Source organism: Lepus europaeus, chromosome 16, assembly GCF_033115175.1.
Source record: "Lepus europaeus isolate LE1 chromosome 16, mLepTim1.pri, whole genome shotgun sequence".
Lineage (NCBI taxonomy): Eukaryota > Metazoa > Chordata > Mammalia > Lagomorpha > Leporidae > Lepus > Lepus europaeus.
Genome location: NC_084842.1, coordinates 41,793,689 through 41,811,133, shown reverse-complemented (window position 1 = coordinate 41,811,133; position 17,445 = coordinate 41,793,689). Strand labels below are relative to the sequence as shown.

Sequence of the window (17,445 nt, the reverse complement as noted above, 5' to 3'; positions counted from 1 at the left end):
CTTTCCACCTGCTTTCCCTTCCTTCCTCTCCCTCCCTCTCTTCTGCCTGTACCTCAGCAGCAATCACTACTTACTTTTAGGGTGCTCATGTCTTTATTTTCAATAGTTGCATTACCTAAGCATTCCTAAGCAGCATATAGTAGTTTAATTTTGCCTGCTTTAAAAATTTTATATAAATGAGGCCGGCGCCGCAGCTCAATAGGCTAATCCTCTGCCTTGCGGTGCCGGCACACCGGGTTCTAGTCCCGGTCAGGGCGCCGGATTCTGTCCCGGTTGCCCCTCTTCCAGGCCAGCTCTCTGCTGTGGCCAGGGAGTGCAGTGGAGGATGGCCCAAGTGCTTGGGCCCTGCACCCCATGGGAGACCAGGAGAAGCACCTGGCTCCTGGCTTCAGATCAGCGTGGTGCGACGGCCGCAGCGCGCCAGCCGCGGCGGCCATTGGAGAGTGAACCAACAGCAAAGGAAGACCTTTCTCTCTGTCTCTCTCTCTCTCACTGTCCACTCTGCCTGTCAAAAAATAAATAAATAAAAATAAAAAATAAATTTTATATAAATGAAATCATTTACTGCATATTCTGTTGAATCTGGCTTAGTTTACCAACTTTTTTTAAAAAGATTAATCTCTGTTTTATGTATCTGTAGTTCAAGCACTTTTGTTGCTCTTTAGTATTTCATACATACTTTCTTATCAATATTTACAGTATTCTGTACATATTCTTCTATGTCATTGAATACCAGAACACAATTTGTTTCATCAAATTTTACTGTTGGTGGACATTTAGATGGTTTTCACTTCGGAGCTATTGGCAATAATGCTGTTATAAACACTGATATATGTGTCTCTTTAGCACACATGTTCCCAGTCATCAGTAAGATTTTGCTTTAAAATGTAGTAGGCCATGGCTGCGGTTAGCCTGATTGTTAAGATGCCACTTGGGACACCCACATCCCACATCACAGTGCCTGGGTGGGCTCCAGCTTCTTGCTCAAGGCTCATGAGGGAACCAGCAGTGCTGGCTCAAGTATCTGCTACCCACGTGGGAAACTGAGAGTGAGTTCCTGACTCCCGGCTTCATCCTGATGCTGTGACATTTGAAGAGTGAGCCAGCAAATGGAAAATGGATCTCTCTCTCTCTCTCTCTCTCTCTCTCTCAATGAAAATTAATAAATATTTTACATTTTTAAGTAGAATATCTAGGTCATAGAATATTTCGGTCCTCAGCATTAGTAGATATTGCTGTATAGACTTTTGATTTTCTTTTTCTCTTTTAAAGATTTACTTTATTTATTTGAAAGGCAGAGTTACAGAGAGAGAGAGAGAGAGAGAGAGAGAGAGAAGAGAAATCTGCCTGGACTGAGCCAGATGGAAGCCAGGAGCCAGAAGCTTTATAGAGGTCTACCATGTGGCTGCAGGGGCCCAAGGACTTGGGCTACCTTCTGCTGCTTCCCTAGGTGCATTAGCAGGGAGCTGGATCACAAGTGGAGCGGCCAGGACACCAACCAGTTCCCACATGGGATGCTGGCATTGCAAACTTTGGCTTAACCCTCTAAGCCACAGAACCGCCCCCTATACTTGTAATTTTCACTGCCACGGGCAGTGCAGGGACAGTCCTCTGGTCCATGTCCTAGCCCACCTGGCTTTGGTCAGCCTGTAAACTTTCAGTCCATTTGGCCTGCTGACAATGAGAAAACTTTTTTATGTTTATAGGCCACTCAGATTTCTTCTTTCCAAAAAGGTTATTTGCTTATTTTTCTATTATTGTTGATTTAGAAAGTTTGTTCCATATTCTGGGTATTAGCCCTTTGCCCTGGTATGTCAAAGTCTCCCATTCCAGTTCCCTTTTTCCCTACCTGAGCACTGGCTTTTGACGACCAAAACATGGTACATTTAGCCCATCTTTAAAATAATGAAACAACGGAAGCAGATTTTCCTTTATTGATGATGATTATTTCCAGAAATCCTCCTTACTCCAACATCATGAAAATATTTTTCTAGGTCATTTTTTCCATGTTGTAAAGTTTTAAGGATAAAAAGTGAGGCTTTGAGGGTACCTTACAACTTCCTACTAAAACGTTCCTCTGGGTGTAGGCAAATGCCCTGGGAAGTCCCTTGGGGGTCTCTGGAACCACTGGTTTTCCTTGGCCCAGCATGGGCAAAGCCCCAGGCAGCGAGGACCCTTCATTTTTGGAGTAGCTTCTGTGTGGCCAGCATCGAGTGGATGAGCTCCTAATTTGCCCGTGGACTCCTCAGGCAACAGCATCAGCTCCCGGAGCCTGCACTGTCGCTGTGCCCACCCGAGCCCTTCTCCGGGCTCTACCCCCCCCACCCCCCCACCCCACCCCACCCCCCGTAAGCCAGGAAGTGTTCTGTGAGCGTCCATTTAGCAGGGTGTGCATCTGCCCCTCCCGGCAGTTCTCCTGGGCAACGCACAGCAGCCCCCCACCGCGAGCGGGACTTGCTCGCCTTCTGCTGGGGCCCAGGCTGGAGGCAGCTGCTTCCGAATGGTGCATTTTTCTAGCAGGTTCTATTACCCCGTGCCACCCTTCTGGAAAAAACAGTGCCTTCTTCTTCCCCCTTCCTTCAAACCAAGGAAACAATCTGACAGGCACAAAAGGTACTTATTATAGGAAAGTTCATAGCAATGTTACTCATAAAGGGAAAATCTAAATATCCCAGGAAAAGAAATGAGGTTCATTAAAATCTAGTTACTGACCAGCACCATGGCTCACTAGGCTAATCCTCCGCCTGTGGCGCCAGCACCCCGGGTTCTCGTCCTGTTCGGGGCGCCAGATTCTGTCCCAGTTGCTCCTCTTCCAGTCGAGCTCTCTGCTGTGGCCCGGGAGTGCAGTGGAAGATGGCCCAGGTCCTTGGGCCCTGCAGCCGCATGGGAGACCAGGAGGAAGCACCTGGCTCCTGGCTTCGGATTGGCGCAGCTAGGCAGATGCAACATGCCGGCCATAGCGGCCACTTGGGGGGTGAACCAACCGAAGGAAGACCTTTCTCTCTTTCTGTCTCTCTCACTGTCTAACTCTGCCTGTCCCCCCCAAAAAAAATCTAATTACTGTTGGAAGAAAGGAAGCATGGAGTGGGGGTGGGGGGAGAAAGAGGTTGATTTTGATTCAAGCTGTTTCAAACTGCTGTGGCTTGGTGTGAGGGCAGATCTGTCATCAAGGCTGGCTTCTACGCAGTCAACTCCCAGATCAGGCCTGTGTCCCGTCCAGAGAAAAATGAGTTGAAGCAACCACTGGGGTAATTTAAACAGACATTTTCAAAAGGGGGGAAAAAGAGGGAAGAAAAGAAAAAGGAGAAACCCTGCTGCTTGCTGTTTTGAGAAGACAGGAATTCCCTTTTCTAATTGTAATTTCCCAAACCTCAGCTGAAGGCTACTTCTCTTACTCCACATTTAATCAGTGATGCACAAGAGTGGTCAAAATGAAGGAACAAATTAAAGATACTCCTTACTTTTAGTATGCTGGGTTTTTTCCTGTTCATCCTGTTTGACTAAATCCACTCGCTCCGGAACAAAAACTGACCCCAGTGTTCACTGTACTCCCATGTTGTTCCCATCTGTGCTGCCAAACTGGGGAGCCAGGAGTCTAGCTGCTTCCTCCCCCAGGTACAGCTGCACAGCTCACTCACACAAGTGGTCCTGCACAAAGATGAGCAAGTACACGTACACATAGTCACATACAGTCACACACAGAGAGTCTCATACAGACACAGGATCTCACACACACAGTCATACAGACTTTTCACACACTCCTATACAGTCACACACACAAATGCACCGTAATATATAGCTATATACATAGACACTGTCAGGCACATGGCCATGGCATAGTGCACATATACAGAGTCATTCATATATACTCACACACACATACTCTCTCTCTCTCTCTCACACACACACACACACACACACACTCCAGGTTTCTGGAAGCCCAGCCTCTGAGTTGACCTGCCCATCCTTTGGGTTTATCCAGCAGAAGGGACTCTGTTTTGAAAGCCAAGACTCATTTCTCAAGCACCTTACTTGACCTACAGGAGCATTTCACATTGTTCTTATCCCCTCCTGTGAGTCCCAGGCCTCCCATAGCTCTCTCTGGAGGTCACCTTTACTAGTGCCTCTTCTTCTACTGACCTTTTCCCTTCTGACTGCTGTATCTTGAAATTTGTCAAGCTATACAAAAATTGAAACAATGGCATAATGCATATTCATTATCTACCTAGTCACTTAACCATTCACTAACTAGTCTCATTTCCTACCTTTGTTCTCTCTCCATATATATTTTTGAACCATTTGAAAACTGTAAACATTATGACTTTAGTTGTGAAACACTTCCAAGGAAACCACTTTCCCCTATCGCATCAAATAAAAAATAATATTAATACTATTAGACCATCAAATAGCTATTGAAATTCAAATTTTCCTAATTGCTCCAAAAATGTCTTTTGTAGTCTTTTTTTTTTTTTTTTTTTTTTTTGAGGGTGGGAGGGGAGGCAGCTTCTAGTCCTGGTTCACAAAAATGTATTTGGTGGTAGTGTCCCTTGGGTTTCTTTTAATCTTGACGAGCCCTGTACATTTTTAAAATGACATTGACTTATCTGCAGAATTCAGACTAATTGTTCTGTGGATATTTCCTACTCTGAGTATCTTACCTCATAATCTTTGGTCCTCCTTTCCATTGGTTCACCCCCCTCAAATGGCTGCTACGGCCGGCACGCTGCGCTGATCCAAAGCCAGGAGCCAGGTGCCTCCTCCTGGTCTCCCATGCAGGTGCAGGGCCCAAGCACTTGGGCCATCCTCCACTGCCCTCCCCGGGCCACAGCAGAGAGCTGGACTGGAAGAGGGGCAACCAGGATAGAATCCGGCACCCCAACCGGGACCAGAACCCGGGGTGCTGGCACCGCAAGCGGAGGATTAGCCAAGTGTGTCACGGTGCCGGCCTGGAATCATGCTTTTAAATATTATCTACATGACATCAACTCCTAAATATATATTCTCAGTGTAGGCTTGTCCCCTCAACACCTGACTTCAAATGCTTCATGTGCTCTACCTGGTATTTCATAAACACTTCAGATTTCAAACTGAACTCTTGTCCTCCTCCCCAAAACTCCCTCTGCCCATGGTTCTCCCCTTCCCTGCTGATGGCAACTTGATTTGCTCACCAAAAGTCCAGAGTCATCCTTGACTCTGTATTGTGTCCCACCGTTGGGCAATTCTGTGCGCTCACCCTTCAGAACACACGCAGAAGCTGAGCACTCTTCACCACTCTTTTCCATTGCTTCTGCCCTGGACCCGCTGTCATGTCTCCATAGTCACTGCAGTAGCTACTGAGCACATCTGCCGGCACAGCTGCTCCCTGCAACCCATACCTAACGGAAACTAAGGAGGTCCTCTGCAACCTCGAGTCACGTGATACTACTCCTCCACTCAAAGCCTTCCACTGCTCTCAGTCTCCCTCAATACTGTAAGTCAAAGACACGGCCTGCGTTCCTCTCTGACCTCAGCTTCTGTCCCTCTCTCCGCCCCCTGTCACTCACCCCACTCTGTCTATCTCAATACCCTAGTTCTCAAGCATGCCTAATATGAGCCCAGCTTCCAGCCTTTGCGTTTGCAGCTCACTCCCTGCAGATTCCCCTGTGGCTCACTCTCTCAACCCCCTTAGGTCCTTGCTCTAATGACACCTTCTCCAAGAGTCTTATTTCCAACTTCCACTCTGAAAATTACAATTACCCACCTGTTAGTAATACACACACACACACACACACTCACACTTCTGCCTCAGTCCTCTTCACCCCTTACTCAATACCCTACATCACCTCCTAACACGATATGCAATTACCTAGGGTGTTGTTTGCTGTCTGCCTTCTCCTCTGTGGAACAGAAGTTCCTAAGAGCAAAAAGCAAAGTGCTGTGACGTGACCCACCCAAAGACCTGAAGGAGCCACAAGGACAGCCAGAACAAGGGGACAATGGCACGAGTGGAGTTACACAGACACGTGAGAAGTTCATGTAAGCACAGTGCCTGGCAAGCACTGCATGAATGCTGGCTTTTATTAATATTTAGCCCACCCCCCTTCATTCATTCTAGAAGGGCTGTAAATTTTAATGAATGGTTTCTTATTGCACCAATTATGTTTATTTAAAGCTTGGCATAATGCCCATAGACACCTCACTCAAGACCAGGAGACCCAGCAAAGGATCTGGCGCTCACCTTGCTTCGAAGGACATACTCTCAGCCACTTTGTTGAGCTTCTCAAGAACTCCATCCCTGCTGCCAGAGAACCAAACAGACCAGAAGGCACTGTGCAGTAAAGCTTTTGAAGATCTTTATAGTTAACAGTCTGCATAGTGAGTTAGAGCCAAACATTCTGGAGCCTTTTCTTAGAATCTCTGCTCCCCATATCTCCAAATTGCCAGAATTTGGGAAAGCAGAATGGGGTACCAACTTCTGTAGGGGTAAATGTGTTGCCCTCCTGTCCTCTGCCTTACCCTAAGCCCTTCTAGGACTCTCTGGCCACACACTTCACTTGCCTCCTGCTCCAGGCAGGCCTCCAGGTCCTGGAGGGAAATCCAAACCACAGCAGAGGCCAGCAGAATCCTCCGAAAGGAAGCTGAACAAAAGGCCTCTGGCATGGGGAAGGCCCTCTGGGCCCAATTCTCCTATGTAAAGTGGATCTGCTAAAAACAGGAGACCCTCCCTGGCTTGGCGTTTAAATGAGTTGTACTATTCTCTAATGCTTCTGCCCAGCGTCAGATTGTCTGGGGGAGGAGGTGGAAGGGGAAATGCACTTTGTTATCTGGATAGTTTATCGACACGGCACCAAACATCAACATGTAGCCTATGCCTGTCTGCTCTTTGTTCATGTGGCTGCTCTCCCTCCCGCCACCCCCCTGACACATATATAGGGAGGGTAGCCACTGGGGACAGAGTAATGGACTGTGCTCCAGCAGTGCCCCAAGCCCTGTGCTCTCCTCCAGTGCACGAGCCCATGTGCCTGTCTCCCTGAAGTCTGAGGGGAACAACATACACAAGTTGCCCTTGCAGGGGAGGTGGGGGATGGGATCTCAGGAGAGTTTCTACTTTCCCTAACACCATCCAGGGTGAAGAAGCCTGGGAGAGTACTACAGATGAAATATCGCATATGCAAGGCACCCTCCAGGAATGGGTGGTCCCACAAGTGGCTATGCACATGGTTGCTGCCTCAGAGGCCCACAGACTATGAATGCCTTAGGTCTCAAGAACATTATGCAGAAGTGAAACAATTCTTAATGATCGTCTGATACCCCTTTCGCTCTTCTACCCAGGATGGAGTTCCAGAATCTGAGGTGAATGTTAGTTAACCATGAAGTTCACTTCACTGTTGTTCCCAACACTCTGACACCTGCTTCTAGTCTAGCCTGACTCATCTCACCTTAGCAGGTTTGTAGATTTCCTAAAAGATATGCTTGTGTTGTATTTTATTAATAAGATTCACAAAGCACAATTAAGCTGTATTATACAAAAAGGTTTTCTTAAAATTTATTTTTATTTATTTAGAAAGCTAAATGTCATAAAGAATGAGATCTTCCATCTGCTGGTTCACCCCCCAAACAGTCAGGACTGGGCCAGGCTGGAGCCAGGAGCCTGGAACGCTATCTGGGCCTCCCACATAGGTGGCAGGGGGCCCAAGCACTTGAACCTTGTCTGCTGCTTTCCCAGGCTCATTAGCAGGAAGCTGGATCAGAAATGGACCAGTAGAGCCTCCAACCCAAACTCTGATATGAGATGCCAGGGATGTGGTAAGTAATGGCTTAACTCACTATGCTATGATGCCAGCCCCTATTTAAAAAAAAAAAAAAAAAAGGTTTTTACTAGAAAAAAAATTCGTGGACCCGGAATAGTTCTAGCAGGTGATAGAAGGCCCTTGGATAATATTGTGTTGCAGGAGTTAAGCCTCTGCCTTTGATGCTGGAATCTTGTATCAGAATACTGGCTCGCCTTGCAATCAGTCTGTCCACTAATGCACCTGGGAAGGCAGCAGAAACCTGACCAAGTGCTTGAGAGACCCAGATGGTATTCCAGGCTCCTTAATTCTACCCATTGCAGGAATTTAGGGAGTGAACCAATAGATGGAAGACATACACTTCCTCCCCCACCCCCCCCACACCCCACCCGTCTTCTAAATCTTTTTTTTTTTTTAAGGTCCCTGGATAGTGAGTTCCAGAAACATCCTTGGGCAACCTGCACTTGTTAAAGGAATTAAACAGGTTTCTGATGATTTGTTAAGGTGACTTTTTTTGTAGAAAGAGTCCATTTAGCGTGTCAGCCACTGTGAACCCTCACACATGTACACTCTATTGAAGTAGCCCAGTGTTCAGTTCGTGCACAGAGAGGTGCTGGCATCTCACGTTTGCAGAGAATACCAATAATGAAGCCAGACTCACGTATGGCAATCACAGGACGGCACTTTGGAGCAGGGACTCAGCCCCCAAGCGCCCTCGCTAAGCCAATGCTGGCTACACAAGTGATGCTCGCTCTGCGCCTCACCGTCCCATCCCTGGAGTGGAGATAATGGCATCAGTCCTACTTATCTCCGAGGGACATCAATGAGATCACGGAAGCCCAAGCTGAGCGACACATCAGATGCTAAAAACAGTCAGCGAGTCTATCTGACCCTCTAGGTCAGGCACTGAGTGTGAAACTCCCCTCGGGAGGCAGACACGGACGTGACCGCAGCCTAGGCTTTGGAGGTGTCTCAGCAAGAGCGCCACCATCCCTCAGCGCTAGGGATGGGACCTAGCCGGGCGTAGGCTGCAGTGCGCCGCTGGGCCACGGCTCCGGGACTCGTGGGGAACAGCACCACTGGGCAACACACATACACGCACGCACGCACACACACACACACACGCAGCCGCCGGGGACGAGAGTTTATTTTTCCAGGGCTTGGGTCCCCGCCCGCGCGGCGCGGTGGCGGGGTGCTATCAGCGGCGGGCGCTGGAATGTTAATTGAAATGGAGCTGGGAGCGCGGCGCCGATAAGCCTCGCCCAGCAGCAGCCTCGCCGGCCCGGCCAGTGCGAGCTCAGCACAGCGGATCCTCGGCCAGCGCGGTCTCGGGCGGCCCACGCTTTTCCCTTTCGCGTTGCCGGCGTGGGTGCTCCCGGAGGCGGCTCGCGCCTGCTGCTCGCCTCCAGGGAGCCGGGAAGAGAGGTACTGGGAGGAGCGTGGAAGAGAAGATGCCCACCCATGAACGGGAAAGCCCGAGCAGATCTGTTTTTCCTTAACTGGCTTTACAAAAAGAAAAAAATAGTGAAAGAAATCTTCTTGCGCTTCACGCTCCACCGCAACCATGCTCTTCCTTTAACCATGGGATTTTTTTTGGGTTTCGCAGAGAGCGCCTATGATAACGACATCTAGAAAACGTTCAAAACATTCGCGCATAGCCATTTGCAAACAGATAATATTAGATTCTTAGCTCACACCATACGCGCGAATATAAACATTAAAACCACGCAAATACTAGAAGGAAACGTGCGCAAACTCCTCTTAACAGGGAAATGTTTTCTATGATTCAATTCCAGAGGCAAGGGCGGAAAAGGATAGTACAGGTGACTGGGGCTTTTAAATGCATGCAAGCACTACAGAAAACTCAAAGACAACTGACTACCACGAAGAAAATATAGGAAAACAGGCTAAACTGCTAATACATTGATAGAACAACGGGGGAAAGATAAAACTCACGTGTGTGTGTATATATATATGTGTGTGTGTGTTTAAATATATGTACAAGTTCACATGTATTATACATGTCTGTGTATAGATACATAGACATGCACACATATATCTTCAAACTTAAAAAGATGTTCCACCTCAAAATTAGAGAAACGCAAAGGTAAACAATCCTGAAATACCATTTCTCACCTACCAGATTGGTAGGTGGACCTGAGGACCCAGCTACCAGAAGACGACAGGCACCCTCAGGCATTGCCAGTGTTGTGCAAATCTGGACAACTGTTCTGGATGGAAACTCAGTAACACCTAAAAAAATTTACATGCATTTACGATGAATCACAATCCCACTTCTAGGAATATACTTTGAAGAGACACCTCTAGCAATACAAAACACACACTGGCAAAGTCATTCACTACATTGTCCTTGTAAAATACTGGAAAAATCAAAATGATCTCTTGGAGGACAGTGGTTAAATAAACCATTCTACATTCACACAACAAAGTAGTACTAGGCACTGTAGAAAAGAATATGGATGATCTCTGAATCAATAAGATGTTGTTGGGAGAAGAAAGCAGTTTCAGAAGAATGTCTATAGGATTGAATGGGTTGTGGGAGTAGCATTATGGGATGGGCTGTGCTAGTGAGGGGGCTTCAGGTGAGAAAGCAATTGCAACTGTGCCTGCCTTGTAGCAGCAGAAAAACAAAAAAGATGCACCAGCAGTCAACCAATTTCTTACACATGACAATCAGATCCACATCATAGATTTTGATGATAATAACTTCTTCACAAATAAAAATGCTATCCTTCACCAAGTGGGTCAAATTAGCACGGTGATGCCAGCTCATTAGACACAGGTGAGCTGACAGCATCCTACAATGGAAGTTTACAATGGAAGTCTGCTCCCTGATTGGACGGGATACTCCTGGAGGCTTCTGGAGTACTACTTACCTTTGTGTACTGAGTACCTCTCAAAGTCCTTTATTTATAGGCTGCACATATGTCCCGGTCTGCATGGGACAGTTATGGTTTATGCCTGTATTATGAGCTAGTGCTTCCCTTTTTCTTAAAAGTGTCTCATTTTTTGTGAAATTACATGGTTAACTTTCCTTACATAATAGTTCTCATGCAATATCTACTGAATTGAATGAAATAATTTAGATTATTGAGCTTATAGTTTCAATGAAATGTTAAAATATATAGTGATTTTTTTTCTTAGAATCAAGGTTACTACCATGTACTAAGCAAAAAAGTAGGAAGAAAGAGAAAAAAGTATGTTCACTCAACAACTACATTAATCTCGGGGAAGAGGACCATGCTAAAAATCAGGAAAGAGATGTGACCCAAAAAAGGCTTCTTAATGTTTCTCTCCTTTTCCTCACTTATAAACTAGAAATAATAACTGCCTTAGACGTCTTGCTAGGTTTTCTTGAGAATCAGTGAGATGAAATGTGAATATGCATTAAAAAATAAACAAAGGACACCATTTTTAAAGTAGCCTAGTTGGCCAAGCTGTTCCCATTTTTCAAGTCTTTTCAACTCTAGGAGAAACTGAAGTGGGAACAAGGACTGCAGAGTAAGGAGTGATGACTTGGTGATGCTAACACAGCGCTGTGGTGGGAAGAGCTAAAGCCATCATTTGAAAGAAAAATGAGAAAATCCAAAATTGTTCTGAGAGGACCTCCTTTAAAACTATATACCCTGTGAATATAAGGTTATGAAGATCTGTGATGACAGTGGCAACTAGTGGGATATTCTCAGTGTCCCGAATATATCATAGACATGGAATGACTTGTTCTGAGCAAAGAGATAAGTAGAAAGTGCACAGGTATTGTCACTGCAGCTGTGACATCCTCTGTGTTGTGAAGTAGCAGCCATACACAGTAGCAACCAGAAACAGGATATCAATACAAAAACTTAAAGCTTGTCAGTGCTTTAGAACATCAAAGGCTATTCATACTAACCTCCCTTGTTATGTACCAAAAAAGGAAAAGGGGGAAATATATATATATATGTATGTATGTATATGTATATTCTCATTTGTTTAAGAAAAATTTTAAAGACTTTTTTTAAAAAGATTTATTTTATTTCTCTGAAAGACAGAGTTACAGAAGTCAAGCCAGAGAAAGACAGAGAGAGGTCTTCCATATGCTAGTTCACTCCCCAAATGACCACAACAGCCAGAGCTGACCTAATGGAAGCCAGGAGCCAGGAGCTTCCGGGTCTCCCACATGGGCGCAGGGGCCCAGGCACTTTGGCCAACTTCTACTGCTTTCCCAGGCTATAGCAGAGAGCTAGATAGGAAGTGGAGCAGCCGGGACTTGAACTGGTGCCATATGGGATGCTGGTGCTGCGGGCTGGGGCTTTAACCTACTGTGCCACAGTAGGTTAATCACAGGCACTTGGCTCCCCTCCCATATCAGAGTGCCTAGGTCCCAGGTCCATTTCCCATTCTAGCTTCCTGTTAATACACACTCAGGGAAGCAACAGATGATATCACAAGTAGTTGTGCCCCTGCCACCAATATGGAAGACAACTGAATTCCAGGCCCCTGACTTTGAGTTCTAGGTATTTGGGGAATGACCAGCAAATGGAAGATCCCTCTATGTCTCTGTCACTGACTCACTTCTTTTCAAATGAATGAAAACCACATATTTAAAAAAAAAAAAAAATAGGGCAGGCATTTGGCCCAGGGACTTAGGTTACCTGCATCACATATCTGAATGCCTGATTTGAGTACCAACTATCAACTACTCTGCTTTGGATCCAGCTTTCTGCTAATCTTATTCTAGAAGGCAGTAGATGATGACTAAAGTACTTGAGTCCTTGTCACCCAAGTGGGAGACCTGGATTGAGTTCTGGGCTCCTAGCTTCAACCTGGCTCAGCCCTGGCTGTGATGGGACATTTGGAGTGTGAATTAGCAGATGGAAGTCTCTCAGTCTCTCTCTCTCTCTCTCTCTCTCTCTCTCTCTCTCTCTCTCTCTCTCTCTGCCTTTCAAAGAAAATGAAGGGCTTCCGGGCCCGCCCCGAGTCCTCGGCCCCCCTCCCTCAAACGCTGCCGGGCGTTTGGCGTCTGGCGCCTTGTAGTGGTTTTTTTTGTTTGTTTGTTTTGGTTTTTTTTGCAGTTGTCTCAGGCAGGGATGAAGGGAACATTCGTTACCTGCTGAGGCGGCGGATGAAGATGTTCCATCAAATCTTTTCGATGTAAAACTCTAGTCTGCGATGTGAGGGAGAATGCGCGCGCACGCGAGGGGCGGTGCCGCGTGGGAGTGTCAACCCGGCGGGCTGTCCCGAGGCCCCTCGGAGCCCGCGGGAAGTAGGCTCCAGGGAAGGGGCGTGGCCTCGCGGGGCTCCGCCCCCGCGCTTAAGGCCCGGGCGAGGTGGGCGCGCGCTCGGGCTCCTGCGCCACCGGGGACCCAGCCACGGCCATGGCCCTTCTGCGAGGTGTGTTTATTGTTGCTGCTAAGCGGACCCCCTTTGGAGCCTATGGAGTTCTTCTGAAAGACTTCAGCGCCACTGACTTGTCTGAGTTTGCTGCCAAGGCTGCCTTGTCTGCTGGCAAAGTCTCACCTGAAATTGTTGACAGTGTCGTCGTAGGCAATGTCATGCAGAGTTCTCCGGATGCTATCTACCTGGCCAGGCATGTTGGTTTGCGTGTGGGAATCCCAAAAGAGACCCCAGCTCTCACTGTTAATAGGCTCAGTGGTTCTGGATTCCAGTCCATTGTGAATGGATGTCAGGACATTTGTGTGAAAGATGCTGAGGTTGTCTTGTGTGGAGGAACTGAGAGCATGAGCCAGTCACCCTACGCTGTCAGAAACATGCGTTTCGGAACCGCGCAAGCATCAAGCTGGAAGATACTTTGTGGGCAGCATTAACAGACTCGCATGTCCAAATCCCCATGGCAGAGAATCTTGCTGTGAAACACAAGATCGACAGAGAGGAGTGCGACAGATACGCCCTGCAGTCCCAGCAGAGGTGGAAAGCTGACTACCAGTCTTCGCACCAGAGTCAGGGACTTCACTAAATCAAGGCTCCAGATGGAGCCAGTCCACACTGAAAAACATGACAGCAGCTTGTTTTAATAGTATGGCAAGTGGGAGAAATCTGAAAAAGATACTGGAATTGAACTGTTAGCAAGCAGAAACACTGTGAAATACTTGAAGTGGTGAGGATGAAGTGCATCGTAGCATTTCAGAGGGAAGTGGACTAAAGCTGGCACCATCCCACTCACCTGTGTTTTCTTTTTTTTTTAACTTTTATTTAATAAATATGAATTTCCAAAGTACAAAAAAAAAGAAAATGAAAATAAATAAACATAAAATACTCAAAGCACAGAAAGGAGAAACTGAAATAGGTAATGGGTAGCAACCAGGAAAGAAAGAAGATGGGGACAGAAACAGGAGGAATAAAGCTGTAGTGTCATTTCCATAAGTATATCACATTGCATAATTTTGACTTTTAGAACCATGTTAACATTTCACATACTCACAAAACAAACACAATAGTATCAAGAAATGGGTCCAGCAAAGGGGATCATGCAAAGCCGAAAGCACTATCAGATGATTCAATGAGCCAGATCTGACACCCCTACCCCCACCCGGGGCCAGTATGCTAGAGACTGTCCCCATACAAACAGGAAAAATACCTTTATCTAACAAATATTTGTTGGCGACCTATCTTGTGCCAGGTTAGTCCTGGCCCTGGAGACACAGCTGTGAGAACAGACCCAGAAACCAGGTCTAGTCTATTGTAGCGGGGGTCAGGTACTCACATCAGTTTCCTGAAAACCCCTGGTGCCCACCAGCTCCAGACTGTATCCGAAATAGTCTATTGTGTACCCCCACTTCAAAGAGGAATCCCTTCATTTCAGGAAGGTTTAAAAAAAAAAAAGGAGAAAAGGACTTTTGTTAACTATGGATAGTTAAGAAGCAGTTCAATAAAGATTCCTTCAAATTCCATATGATCCTGCAAGATATCACAGTGCATGGGCATTATTTTAAAGTTCATCTTGTGGGCAAGGTCAGTTCAGATAAAAGTCTTGAGTCCCTGGTTTCCTCAGTATCCTTAGAGTCCCAGAGGAGTTGGCCTAAGGTAAATGATCCTAATCCTAGCAGTCCCAGCCCTAGTGTGCGGGTTCCCTGCGTGACCAGGGTGGAGCACTGCAGATCCACCCGCAACCTTAGCCCGGTCTCCACTCATGAGCAAGAGACACACAGCGCAGTGCACTGTCCCGGCTGCACCGAGCCCAAACTTTCAGCGTCTGACTCCCCGACTTGTTTGTGCTCCCACTCTACCTACTCTCCTCTCCGCTCGCTCCAGCCGCTGATGCGCCCCAGTCGACCCTGGGTAAGCGAGATTGGAGTTGTGGGTTCCACTCGCTGGCGGACGGCTTTTGATGTCCCCTAGCGCATAAGTGGCAGGAGCGAAGGACAATGACAACGCCGGGCCCCAGCGAAGAGGCAGAGATCTGGGAGTGCGGGGAGTGCCCGGAGCTGAGGAGCTGAGATCCCAAGTCGCGTTGCAAGTTCCCGCCCCCTCAGCTCTACGCCTGGGAAAGACGGCCTCGCCTCCCACAGGAGGTCGGGCAAGCAGGCTAGGGATCCTTCTCCCAGTATTTGCCGCGGGTGAGTCCAAGCCCAAGCCCAAACAGCAGATTTCTTTGCAAGGACTTGTGTTGGTACCACTCTCGAGGGTCTACAGAGGCTTCTCATGTCCCCCTGGGCCGGGGCTGGCAGCTCTGCGACTTTAGGTTTTATTTGGTGCCTTCCCACCTCCTGTCCCTAGCCCTTGCAAGGGGGATGGGGACTGAGTGGAGTGTGTCCGGCTCCTTGAGGGGAGGGTGAGTCTAACACCACCGCCATCAGGTGTTTCCAGGGTTTGTTGAAAATACCCATCAACCAGATTTTCCCAAGAACCTGGGGAAGGGACAGAGACCCCAGCACATCATTTTTCTGGGAAGTCATGTGATAATGTGTTTATGAACATTGAAATATTTGACTGTTTAGTGTCTATTTTACAAATGTATCCAGAGGAAATAATCTAAACTATGGACAAGGTAAGGGTACAAAGTCTAGAGGTACTAGGATGAAGTCACAAAAGAAATCATTATTTAAATTGATGGGAAACATTACATTTACCTAAAATATAAACACAATCTGTTATGGTCCATCCATTAACATGTAATATTAGATTGCTATTTAATATTGTATGTGTTATAAAACTAATCAGGTTCTGGCCATGCTTAAGATGTACATTTAAGCACAGAAGTTCACCTATGCCCTTTGAGCTCATACTCACGTATGCAAAGTTAAATGGAGAAGGAAGTGCACTAAAATGTTATCTCCTGTTGGATGTTGTTTCATCTTTCCTCTATTTTCTATTTATTCCAGGTTGTGAATCATGAGTTTCATAATCAGAGAAAAGTTAATTAAGTGTATGGTTCATCACAAGATTTATGGAGTTTTGAGGACAAAGGATGTGTATTTCAGAAAAAAATAGAGAAGGCTTATTGTTGTGACAAGTTATTGGTGTGGATGCACTCTGGCAGGAAGAGCTGAGCCACTTCAGGAGATGCTTAACTTCCCAGATCTCCCCCTCCCTGCGGGAACAGTCTGGGCTAACTTCTATGTAAGTATTAAATGATACTGTGCATACGAAATCATGACTTGGTGGCTGAACTACTAAAGAAACTGAAATTTTGCACGAAACTAGGCTGGGGAGCTGATGGGTTTTCTATGTGGATTTCAGGAAGTAATAACATACAAACGGGAGTTGCAGCTTTGAATTTGCAGAAGGTTTGAGAAGCATTCAATCTGAAATGCCAAAAAAGAACTCCGCACAGATTCCAATTTGATTTTAAAAGAGTTTACATGCTCTTCTATTCTGTCTGGGACTGCAGGCATCAAATCGTTTTTTTCTCACGGTAGGCTTCTCAATTATTGCAACCATCCTACAATGGGTCGTTATTATCTCCATTTTTTCTGTCTTTCTTTCTTTTTCTTTTTCTTTTTTTTTTAAATGAAAACCAAGCTGAGGGAAATTAACACTTTGCCCAAAAGCTCTCGGTTATGTTCCGGAGCAAAGGTTCGTCTGTTCAATCTCCAGGCTCCTAACCATCGTCACACCGCCTCCTTTTACTAAGTCAGCAACGTCCCAGGAGCCTCTCTGGAGAGCAAACGCTCATCACAACCTCCTCCCACGTTTCGACGAGCGAGTGTGTATACACTAGCGCACACACGCGCACTCACGTTCACAGCAACCAGCTTTAGCGAGGATAAAGGAGAGAAGAGGTAACAAGGGGACATGGCGGGCGAGGTGAGCCTCTCCTTGGCACCTTCGCGCAACGGGGACTGTGCCCTTCCCTCTACCTTATCCCTGGCGTCTCAGATTCCTGGGACCCCCCCCCACACACACACACACACATACACACACAATTATAAACTCTATGCGCCTTCCTCGATCCCAAGGCTGAGACGCTGCCCCCGGAAGTGGACTCCTCTAAGCGAGACGCTTCTACCTTAATAAAGACTCTGGCCGGTCAAGACTCGCTCCTCCTCGGCGGCCCGGCCCGGCGCCCGCTAGATTTCCAGCGCGCACCTGGAATCCCCGGGGTGCCCGGCTGTCCCAGCCTCCGCGTTCCTGTTTCAGACTGCGGAGCTGGGCAAGGGCCTGGCCGGATGGGCCGGCTCGGATTGCGCCGCGAGGACTCCACCCCATCCGCGCACGG

General features: G+C 47.1%; 1 protein-coding gene across 6 annotated transcripts in view; it reads right to left on the bottom strand.

The window, feature by feature from the left end:
• ADAM28 (ADAM metallopeptidase domain 28) overlaps positions 1–17,445 on the bottom strand; it is a 790,284-nt gene that overhangs the window by 744,759 nt on the left and 28,080 nt on the right. The window contains exon 1 of one of the 6 annotated variants that reach the window (XM_062212786.1): positions 17,236–17,348. The exons of the other annotated variants lie outside the window; for them this stretch is intronic. The gene's annotated coding sequence lies outside the window, so the exon portion shown is untranslated. Of the gene's footprint in view, positions 1–17,235; positions 17,349–17,445 lie in introns of those variants that run through there. 6 annotated transcript variants of the gene reach the window in all.